At 39.3% G+C, this 12,468-nt stretch overlaps 1 protein-coding gene across 5 annotated transcripts in view; it reads right to left on the bottom strand.

Moving 5' to 3' along the window:
• Positions 1 to 12,468, bottom strand: part of NLGN1 (neuroligin 1) — a 1,091,070-nt gene that overhangs the window by 158,030 nt on the left and 920,572 nt on the right. The gene's annotated exons all lie outside the window — the stretch shown is intronic.

The raw sequence follows: 12,468 nt of genomic DNA, 5'->3' as shown, positions 1-12,468 counted from the left end.
CCAGCGACCGGGGACCTGGTAAAGCTGGTATCCAGCACCGGGCACACAGTGAGAGGAACTGATATTGTTCGTTCCACTCTGTGACATCAGAAACGCAAGCGACAAATTTGTCTTTCAGTTCCGGCTCTTTGTTTACTGGCTAGTCACTGGTCAGACCGATCTATTTCTGATTGGCTGTCTGATTGGAGGCCATAGGAGAGATCTGGGGTCTAATAGACCCCAGATTTCTTCATAAAGAGTACTTGTCACTACCTTTTGCTTTCACAAAGGATGACTACATTCCTTGTGACAACAATACAAGAGATAAAAAAAATAATAAATAAATAAAATAAATAAAATGTTTTGTTTTTTTAAAGTGCCCCCATGCGTTTACGCACAAAGGTGAATGTTCGGTCCCACACACATATGTAAACAGCAATCGTACCACACATGTGAGGTATCACCAGGAATATCAGAGTAAGAGCAATAATTCTAGCACCAAACCTCCTGTTTAACTCTAAACTGCTAACCTGTAAAGGATTTTAAAGAGTCGCTTATGGATAATTTAAAGTACTGTCATTTTTCACCATTCCATGGGTGTGCACAATTTTAAAGCGCGACATGTTTGGTATCTATTTACTCAGCATAACTTCATCTTTTATTGTGTACCACAAATTTGTTACTATATTGTGTTTGAGTTCACTAAGATTCATTAAAGTGTATTTTTTCAAAAATGTATGTTTGAAAAATCATTACGCAAATTTGCATGACATAAAAAATTGCAACACTTATCATTTTATTCTCTAGGGTCTTTACTTAAAAAATATATAATGTTTGGGGGTTCTAAGTAATTTTCTAGCAAAAAAAAAGTTTTTACGTGTCAGAATTGACCTGGTCTTCATGTCAAATTTTTATGTTTGAGTACCTTTGTAGGCTTTGTTTGCATTTTAGCACTTTAGCAAATACAAATTTGTCAATTTGTATTTGTTAAAATTGACAAAGAAGAACTTATACATATAATGTCATTTTATATACACTACTATACAAAAAAGGTCACTGCCCCCACCTACAACTGGTCTTCACAGCAAGGAGCACTGGAAGGCTCCTTGTCCTTCCAGTGCTCCTTTCTGTGAAGACCAGTTGTAGGTGGAGGCAGTGACCTTTTTTTGTATTGTTGACATATTGGTCAGGCAACGCACTGACACCTTTGCTGCCATTGTGCAATGTGCTGGGTGTTCAGTGTGCTCCTGCGCCTTTAAGGAGGGTTGGGCTCCCTCCAGCCATCTGTCCTTCATCTATCCATTAGAATACATGTGCTCCCACTGTGGAGACTCTTCAAAGTTAGAGTTAGGGTCTGCAGGATACAGGGTGCCTTGCCGCGGCCTGCAGCTTATGCATGTATTCGCAAATGTGTGCAACTAAACCCCTGTTTTTAGCGCATACTGTTAGGCAGGTTAATTTGGTTGGTCGCAGGCTGGTTGGTAAGTTGAGCTTGGAAATTCTTTGGTTTTACTTTATATACACTACTAACAACCAAAGACAATCAATTCTTATTCGCACTTCTGAACTCCTGCAGCCTCACGCAGCAAGCTGTCTAGTGCTTTCTTGTGCATTATAAAAACCATTGCTGTAGATACTATAATCTGTACTAATAGCTAAATCAGGAAATTCCAAAATTGCACAACTCACATGCAAAATACATGTAGTTACGTATTCCTTTAAAGCGGAACTCCAGACACATTTCCGTGTACGTACCCCCCCCTTTGAAGCCCACCTGCATTTTTTTTAAGCAAAAACTCCCTATACTTCCCTGCAGTTGTCTGACCAGTCCATTGATGTCATGGGTCCTTCCGATTCCCATCCGCATTGGTGGGGGGATCTCTCCTCTTGAACTGGACAGAGCTCACATAGTCATGTGTGAGTGTAACTCAGTCCAGTAGTACTAACCCAGGAGAGGACCAATGCCACTGAATGGGGGAGCATGGAGAAGGCAAGTAGATCTTGTCAACATTGTATGCATCTTTACTTAAGCATACTTTGATTAATAAATATACTACATCAGTTTGATTCCTAAAGTGTGAACATCATGTTGCCACTTGTTTATGTAAATGCAGAATGAAGTTATGAAGTCTAAAGATTTTTCAGATGTCCCAGATTTTCTGTAATTAACTGTCAAAAAAGGCCTAACTTGGCTGAAAACAGCAATACCTCTGCATGTCCCTGTGGTAACTGAAATGTATCCATTTACAGTGTATGCTGACTGGGTCTATAGCATATCTTGATCATATTTTCCAATTGGTGATGTTGATAACTATGCGAGATTAGTTCTTCTGCATAAACTGGTTGTTACAGCCTAATTAAACAGTTTTAATTCATGACTTGCTGACAGACCTGAAAATTGTTTAATTCTTCCTAATCTGTAACACAGTTTTCTAAATTTTCTGATCTGGATGTGATTTAAGCATATAGTACAATGCTTAATGCTTAAAGCTGACATTTTGGGGAAGGAATATTTACACTTGCTATGGGTACTCCTCCCCACTGCAAGGAATCAGTGCTTGTTTTGCCTAGGAGATGATGAATTAGGTGATATACTTACTGTATTCCTTGCTGCCACAGCAGGATTATTGGTTGCCCCCTTGGTGTCCCCCCATACATTGCAGGACTGCTGGTTCTGCATTGTGGGAGATGGTATCCAAGAGCTGTGACCAGAACATGAGCCACAAGAACAGCAGGAACCCTGCAGGAGCAGGAAATAAGGTAAGTGTATCACCTTTTTCTTCATCCTCTGGGCAGGAGAGCTCACTCCTGGGCAGGGGTTCACCTTTACTCATAGGGCATTTCACTTCCATCATCTGTGTGACCAGCTTCCCTAATTAGACTATAATGTCTTTCCTAATTTTTCCCTATAAACCTGTTACAATGTCCACAACAATAAAAATGTAATCCTGGCTAAAACAACTCCCATTACATAAAGCCCTTGGCCCAGACGGATTCCCAAACGAATACTATAAACACTTCTCCAACCTTCTCACACCACATCTCTGCAACGCCTACAACCACTTTGCTAACCTAGGTACTATCCCCAAAGAATCATTGGAAGCCCTTATAGTCTTATTACCAAAACCAGGCAAATCTCCTGACAATCCCCCTAATTACCGACCAATTTCACTCCTAAATTCGGACACCAAGATATACGCAAAAATATTAGCACAACATCTATCCGCAATAATTCCCCAAATAATAGGCATCGATTCAAAAACTACACAAAATATAACAGCGTCATCCCCTTTTACATGGTCCACCAAATCCTCTCTCTCCTATCTCGGAATCCATCTAACATGCCCGAGCCATAACCTGACTAAAGTAAATTATGACAACCTCATGGAGAAGCTTCTACACATTTCCAAGGAACTGAGCAATTTCCCCATCTCTTGGGCCGGTAGAATTGCTCAGTCAAAGATGTTTCTGCTCCCTCATATACTCTATTTGTTCCGCACTATTCCCTTATGCCCCGTACACACCGTCGGACATTGATCGGACACTCCGACAACAAAATCCTAGGATTTTTTCCGACGGATGTTGGCTCAAACTTGTCTTGCATACACACGGTCACACAAAGTTGTCGGAAAATCTGATCATTCTGAACGCGGTGACGTAAAACACGTACGTTAGGACTATAAACGGGGCAGTAGCCAATAGCTTTCATCTCTTTATTTATTCTGAGCATGCGTGGCACTTTGTGCGTCAGATTTGTGTACACACGGATTTTGTTGTCAGAAAATTTTATATCCTACTCTCAAACTTTGTGTGTCAGAAAATCAGATGGAAAATGTGTGATGGAGCCTACACATGGTAGGAATTTCCGACAACAAGGTCCTATCACACATTTTCCGTCTAAAAATCCGACCGTGTGTACGGGGCATTACTCTTTCTTTCATCTCAATTAAGAAAACTACAAGGTCTAATCAACACATTTTTATGGCAACATAAATAACCAAGAATAAAAAAGACCATTCTCTTAACCCCTGTTCAACCTGGTGGCATGGGAGCCCCCAACATTCAGGCGTACTACTGCGTACTACAGACACTCTTGGACCAACTGAGAGAATGGCGGTCAACTAACTCCCCAAAAACATGGAAACAGATTGAAACCATGGCTCTCAACTCTGACACAAATACTCTTTCTTTCTACTTTCTACCATCCTACTCAACCACAAACCAAAACATCAGTTTCTAAGCTCAATAACGGCAGCAATTCGAGTATGGACAGCCATCACACAAATCAGCAAAGGAATTCCCCTTTACTCTTTCTAGGCTACCCATGAAAGCTATAGAACTTTTATCACCAGATCTAAATCTCGATCAGTGGATAAGTAAGGGTATTACTAACCTGGGTCTCTTATACTCCACCTCGGAACCACATCCATTCTCATACCTGCAACAGACATACAGAGTCGCCCCGCACTCCTTCTTTTTATATCTTAGGATTCGATCAACACTTTCTAAAATTCAATGGACACAGAAGGACTCACTCCCTAATGTCATATTGAAATACTATGATACTCCCAAGCCGGCATTCAAAGGAATTTCATTGGTGTACAATCCCCTGGAGGAACACTTAACCTCTTCAACCAACTACCAGTCTTCTCTAGAGGATAGTCTGCCATTGATTAATCTATGGCACCGAGCAATAAATCTACCTTCTCGCCTGTCCCACTGCATCTCTCACTGGGAAGCCATACAAAAACTCTATCACAAATGGTACCTCACCCCAGCCAGGCTCGCTGCCATCTACCCTACGTCATCACCGAAGTGCTGGAGGGGTTGCGATGAGACAGGTACTCTATGTCACATCTGGTAGGACTGCCCCAATATTAAAATGTACTGGCAAGAGGTATCTAGCCTCATATCCTCCACATGCCCAGCATCCCCTCCACTGACATCACTAGATCTCCTGCTGGGTTTATCGATCCCCACGTGGCACAAACAATCCAAAGTACTAGCGAATCATATTCTGATAGCTGCCCGCTTATCGCTAGCAAAACAATGAAAGTCAGTGACTCCACCTACAATAACAGATACTATCCACATACTAAATGAACACTTCAAACTGGAATATGCATTTGCCAAATCCGAACTGACCACCACAATCTTTTTCAAAAATTGGGCTACATGGATTGCTGACAAAAGAAGCAAACCCCTTGATTGACACAGATCTAACACAGTCTTTCATATAACCAGTCATGTCTTCTTATCATCTGTTTCATCTAGTAACAGTTGGTGTTACCCCTCACTAAACTTCTCAAAATCAGTCTGGCTAACCCACACCATTACAACAAGTCTTTATCCAATTATTTCAGGTCATGGTTAATGTTAATATATTCACTCTTTTTGACACCCAATGGTATGCTAAATACCTATGTTAATTGCATATATGTTTTTTTTTGTTTATTTTTTTTGTTTTTGTTTTTGTTTTATATATTCCTAACTTAGTGCTTAGTCCCCACGAAGGCTACTTTCAGACTGGGGCGGGCGGGCATCAGTGGTAAAGCGGCGCTTTATTTAGCACCACTTTACTGTCATTTTAGTGGTGCTATTTGGTCGCTAGTGGGAGGGGTTTAACCTCCGCTAGCGGCCGAAAAAGGGTTAAAACCACCCGCAAAGCACTGCTGCAGCACTGCCCCACTGTTTTCAATGGGAAGGGGCACTTTAGGAGCCTTGAATACACCACTCCTATAGCGCTGCAAAGATGCAGCTTGCAGGACTTTTTTGACCGTCCTGCAAGTGCACCACTCTAGTGTGAAAGCCCTCAGGCTTTCACAGTGGAGACACAGGAGAGGCACTTTACAGGCACCATACAGGCACTATTTTTAGTGCTGTAGCGCCTGTAAAGCGCCTCACTGTGAAAGTAGCCTTACAGTTAATACCCACTGGGGGTGTGGATCGGACACCAAGAAAACTTGAAGTTACTATATATTATTATAGACAAAAATCTATTAACATATTATGAAAGCAAGTACTAAGTAATGTCTCATATGCTTGTAGAAAAACTTCCATTGACAATTGTATGTATGTAACAAAATCAGCTTGTTCAATTAAGCATTAACAATAAAACCTGGAAGCTGATTGGTTGCTATGCAAAGCTGCACCAGATCCTTTGTGCATTGGGTTTAAGTAAATCTTCCCTATTGATTCCTATTACAACACTGAAAAAACAAAATAACCTTGCGCTCACTCAAAACGTATTAACTCAAAACGTGTAAGCCGCTGACACTGCAAATAGAATTTTTTGCTGAAAACCATAAGATATATAAGATACGTGCAGCGCTGTAAATTATTCAAAAGTGAAGTGACAAAATGTATCAACATAAAAATGATAAATGTTCCTTATTAGTAAAACAGTCCATCTTGATTGTGAAACAGTTATAGTCACCACGTGGATAAATAGTGAAAACAGTGGTCAAAATAATCCCCAAAGTAATGAAGGCGTATCATGGATATTGGACCTAAAAATAGCTGATGTTATATAGGTCTAGACAAGCCTTTAATGTCCAATAGCAAAAGTGTAGGTCAGAAGAAAATATACAGGTATAAATCGCCTTGGAGGCCTTCTCAGGGGTTTGATGTGAAAAAATAAAGATTGTGCAGATACCACCACCCATATGAATGAAGGCTTACCGAAAGGTTGGGACCCAAGACAGCGTATGCTGTATGAGTCAAACAGGCTTAAAAGTTGCCCCCTGGCAAAGATGAGGAGATCCCAATGGTACACTGGAGAAGAAATCCTAGGGGTGCTTCACCGGGATGCCTTCTCCATATGGAGGATAGAGACGTCCTGACTATTACTAATGTATTCAGTGTCTGAACTTTTTTGGTCTGCTCCAGGCCACCTGTTGTTTGCAGTTTTAAGTAATTTGTTTGCTGCATCCCCCCTGCCAAACCTGCCCCTCCATGTTCAGCCTCTCATGGAGTTGGAAGACCCTGAATGCTGAAGAGTGACTTAAAAAAAACTGAAAGAATTAACTTAAAGTTAACTGAAAAAAAAAGACAAAACTGATGGCCATAGGTGTGACTTACCATTAAGACACAGACACTGAATACATTAGTAATAGTCAGGACGTCTCTATCCTCCATATGGAGAAGGCATCCCGGTGAAGCACCCCTAGGATTTCTTCTCCAGTGTACCATTGGGATCTCCTCATCTTTGCCAGGGGGCAACTTTTAAGCCTGTTTGACTCATACAGCATACGCTGTCTTGGGTCCCAACCTTTCGGTAAGCCTCCATTCATATGGGTGGTGGTATCTGCACAATCTTTATTTTTTCACATCAAACCCCTGAGAAGGCCTCCAAGGCGATTTATACCTGTATATTTTCTTCTGACCTACACTTTTGCTATTGGACATTAAAGGCTTGTCTAGACCTATATAACATCAGCTATTTTTAGGTCCAATATCCATGATACGCCTTCATTACTTTGGGGATTATTTTGACCACTGTTTTCACTATTTATCCACGTGGTGACTATAATTGTTTCACAATCAAGATGGACTGTTTTACTAATAAGGAACATTTATCATTTTTATGTTGATACTCACATTTTGTCACTTCACTTTTGAATAATTTACAGCGCTGCACGTATCTTATATATCCTATTACAACACTGGAATGGGTTATTCAATAAATGTAAAGACAGGAGTTTCCACTTTGCACTCATTTTAATTCTAGCAAGTGCACAGAAATGCCTTATCTTAGTTACAGAACAAAATAAGGTAAGAAAGTCAAATGCATTTACTAAAAGCATTATAACATAGTGTATATAGTTGATCTTCATGGGGATTGCTTTTTTTCTGAACAAAATAAATTTGACTTTAAAAGTAAATAGATTTTATTACAAAAATACAGTAGTTTTGAGTATACAATACACTAAGGATAAGTATATTGACTCTATACATAGCCACTTTTTCATTTTTTCTACCATGTTCTGTAATAGATATAGTTGCTTGCATTTAGAATAGGAGCTTGTCCTTTATTAATCTTGTCAGAGACCCTGTCTTGGGCATTGAAAGTTATTGATTTTTTTTTACAGACATTCTTCCCATCTATAGCCTACTCGAAATCTATTTCAAGTTTTCTCATAAACAGCAACCTCAATTTATAGAACAAGTTAACCCCCACACATATAAGAGGCACTTTTATGAAGTGATTTAAACATAACCTACACAGTACACCACTAGAATAATTAAGTCTTTCAGAGGTCACAGACACCAATGTCTGATGCTGAGTACAAAACCTAAAACCTCCCGTTGTTGAGTCAGTGAGGAGGCCTTTCACAAATCCTTCAAAGTTCCCCTGTACAATTACTGTGAGGACTTATCACTAAATCATATGTGAAAGCCTGCAGATATTCAAACGTCTCAGGTGATTCAGGTCAAATAAAATTTGTGCATCCCCAAAAGGGGTGTCTGGGGGAGTGGAACAACACTTTTTAGCTTACGCATAGTATTAAGTATTGTTCATACAGTTTACATATATTTGTTAACTTACACTTCTCCATGATTGATTAGACTTACCATGTCTCATTGTATGACAATTCTGTTTAATTGTACTTTTCCTGTTCTTGTGAAATACTTCAATAAAAAACATTGAAACAAAAAAAAATTGTGCATCCTACTACATTATCTTTGTAACTACAGTATACTGGATAAATGAAGCTTCTGTTCAACTTGATTAAGGTGAACTAAGAAAATATCGGCCACTTTACGCACATATTCTACTATATATAAAGAATATATTGTTTTTATGTTATATATACTGCAACTGCATTGTTATAGCCTTAAATTGCAACTGAAGGCCCAATGTGCCACTTCCTAAACAGATCAATGGCTCACAAATTTAGCTGTTTGCTTTGACAATGTGTGCTCATGCTTCACATCTAAAAAGGATCACTTTATTTATTGGCATATCATTTTCAAAGCAAATATTCACTGTGTTATTTGAACCACCTCTATTCCTTTAGTAAATTAAACCCAATGACCCCACACATCACTATTTGTGAATGTGTTTTAAAGAGTTTGTAGCTACCCCCCTTAAAACTCCAGCACTCAGCGTGTCTGTGCATGTCAGAAACTCTCCCCCCATGTGTGCGCAGATATGTTGCAGATATTTCAGCCTATCTAAGCACGCCCTTAAAAGATGGCAGCATTTGGGGTGGGACTGAAGTTCCTCTTTCAACAATGTGACAATGTGCAAGTTTGTACCCTATTGTGGACATGTGCACACACTCCTGGGACTTGCTCTCCTATCATTACTGGCTGTCGTTTTTTTTTAAAAATTGTGAAAAAGTTTAATGCCAGCATCAATACAGAACCTTCAACATAACAAAGTGCAAAAATAATGGGGAGGGTGATTAACAGAGACTGGCACAAGCTGAAAAATGCAAATTTCTATATTTCTTCTTCAATAGAACTTGCTGGAACAAATTATTAAATGTGGGACATGTCAATTCATTCAATTGTTGCATGGTGATTGTAGTGTGCCAGATTTGAGCATTTTGTCACAAATTGGAGGTAATCTCCTTTCTGTGTTTCTGCAACTCACTGGCTGCCCATACATATCCCTTTCTCCCCTCCTTGCTACAGTGCCCAGCCCTCCTCGCAACTATATTTATACCACAACACTGAAGAAATGGCTGCACTCCAAGATCCATCAAAATTCTTATTTAATAGACGAACATTCCAAGTGTTACAGACAGTTCAAATGGTATTTATACCACTCTGGCAAAGGTGTATATTTTAGAACTGTTTTTCAATCAGAACAATACACAAGTGCTTCATTATTTTGTAGTACATGACTAGACATTTATAGAAACTGTTGAATAGCATTCTTAACATGATTTGAACTTTTCTTGTAACATTGTTAATTTGACACATCTGTCAATATATATGCCACAAAACTCACATAGTAGTTACCCCCCCCCCCCCCCCCCCCCCAATGTTTTACATTTTTTGCTTTAAAACTTTAAAAAGTTAACACACTCAATAAAAATCATTTAAATAAAAAAAGTTAAAACTTTTACCTGTAAGGAAAAAAAAAAGCTAGAACACTTAAGATCGCTTGGGCTTAGTCACTGGATACTGTTAAAGAGGCTTCTTATATTCAGATAAATAAAGCAGAATGTAAGTTTTCTGTTAATGTGAGGTAATTGTAACCAGAAAAGCAGGGCAGCACAATAACTGCAAAGTATTTTAAAACATGAATAGTGTAAGATTTATAATATTATTATATAGGATGTATACAGTGTCAAAAGTTAACACATCATTTTACAATGTAAAGGGAGACAGCACATTTATAATACATTTTAATACAAAAGGAATAGGAGGATCCTGCTCATCGAGCTCACAATCTAAATGAAGGGGGAGGTTGCACAAAAATGAATAGCTGCAGGGGAGGATCTGATGGAGGTGGCCAAAGTACAGTTTTAAGGTGGAGCTGGGGTAAGCTTCCCTGAATAAATTATTTTTCAAGGAGGAGCTAAACAACCCTGCACAAATGGTTGCAGAGAAATGTGAATGTGCACCAATGCATGGACAGTTTAGGAAATCTTTACTCAGCTCAATCAATGACAATTCAAATTTCTGGATAGAGGTACATTTTTTTGCACAAGTTCTAGTTTTGTATGTTTGTGAATGTTGGATATTTCCCTCCTATTCCACATCTTCTTGCATTCCTTTATGCTCCAGCAAACCTTTCCATTCTACCTCTTATAGCCTCAAAGGTGTCTCCCAGCCTCAAAATTAAAGTCCAATTCCACACTTTTTGAGCAGTTACAGCAACAGGTATTTATTTTCTTAAAAAAAAAAGTTAAAATCATATGAATAAGGACACATTTCTGTCAGTTGTACTGGGACTGTGCTGAGACTTCGCTGGGCAACTTTGCCCAGCACAGTCCCAGTGCACGACAAGGTAAAAAGCCTTGTTGCCTATAAAGTCAGTTCACACCACTATATTGCACTGGTGTGTGCTGAAAAAAGTACTGCATGCAGTGCTCTTTTTCAGTGTAGTGGATTTCAATGCAAACTACTGCATCAGAACGCCTCTGTGAGAATAGAACCTAATGAAATGTCCCTTTATGAAATGTAATGTAACAAAAAAGCAAATAGCTTGATGCACTGCGATTTGCTTCTTGATGCTGTTTACTCCTGGTGCACACCTGCTGCAGTGCCATCAGTACAGCTTGCTGGTGTGAATTGGCCCTAGGAGCTGGCTGTTGCAAGCACCCCTGGGAGTGTTAAATATTTTGTCCCAAACCCCTTAGCTGTCACTTTTGCTGGACAACTTTGCCAATTAAACGGAAGTGGAAAATAATGGTTCTACTGGCCAGATCAACTGGTAATACGTCTATATTACAGGGAGGACTCATAATAAAAAATTCATATTGGTTATTTTTATTTTGCTTATAGTTTCACCTTAGTTATGTAATGGGCTAGGAGCTTTAAAGATTTTAACTTCCTACCATAATGCATGAAATAACACAAAATGTTGTGCTGTGACTCATTCTGAATGGTGCACCAACGCACCTAGTCAGTACACAACAGCACACATGCTTTTTAGAGTACCACAGCCAAATTGTGACCCATTTGTGCATTGTACTAAACTGTGTTGAAAGCAATGCTGAAGGTCCATTAAATTCTGTATGAATAATGATAATGTTTCGCTGTCAACAATACTGTGTGATACTATACAATATATAACATGAGCTGCATAAATACATAAGTAGATACACGAACAAAGAAAAAATTTTAATTGATAATACTTCTAAATGTCCATAAATGTGTCCCAGTGGTAACAATGTGAATCCACAGGTGCAACTAAACTAAAAGTGCTCTACTTCTTGCACATTACAAATGGTGAATAACAGTGATTGGTGTCTCTTCTTATGGTGTGTGTGACACCTCAGTGCTCACAGGCCTTTCACCATATTGCTGTAAGGTAACAGCTTTAGGTAACGATATCTCTCATAGGGGATCCTTGTGCCTCCTCTTATCTTTGGGGATCTCTCTGTGATGAGCACTGCCCTAGGAACTGGATATATGGCAAAACCTCCTTGGATGTAATTTTGGGGTTTCCACCTAGCCTCCTCCGTGATGGTGGTATATAAACAAAGGGGCTCCAATAGTGTGATATAGTTTCTCAAATGGTGTTTTATTAAAAAAGTGTAATTTTACTCACATTTAAAAACAGTAAATCAAGGCAGATAATCCACTATCAGAGAGCTCATACTCCTACGTCCCTTCTGGTCTATCTGTCGCCCAATCCCGACGCGTGTCATCACGTATCACGTGACTTCATCAGGGGATCCCCTGAACCTAGCATTTAAGTCCCTTCCACTTTTCAGCATTATTTGGCTACACATAAACCCTGCCCATTCCTTACCCTAAATGTATTAAATTATGATCTTCAAACTTGTCCTTGGTATGATTATTACA

This window comes from Aquarana catesbeiana, linkage group LG04 (genome assembly GCF_042186555.1).
Source record: "Aquarana catesbeiana isolate 2022-GZ linkage group LG04, ASM4218655v1, whole genome shotgun sequence".
In the NCBI taxonomy this organism is placed as follows: Eukaryota; Metazoa; Chordata; class Amphibia; order Anura; family Ranidae; genus Aquarana; species Aquarana catesbeiana.
Note: the sequence above shows the minus strand (reverse complement) of the source record. Positions and strands in the feature narration are given on the sequence as shown.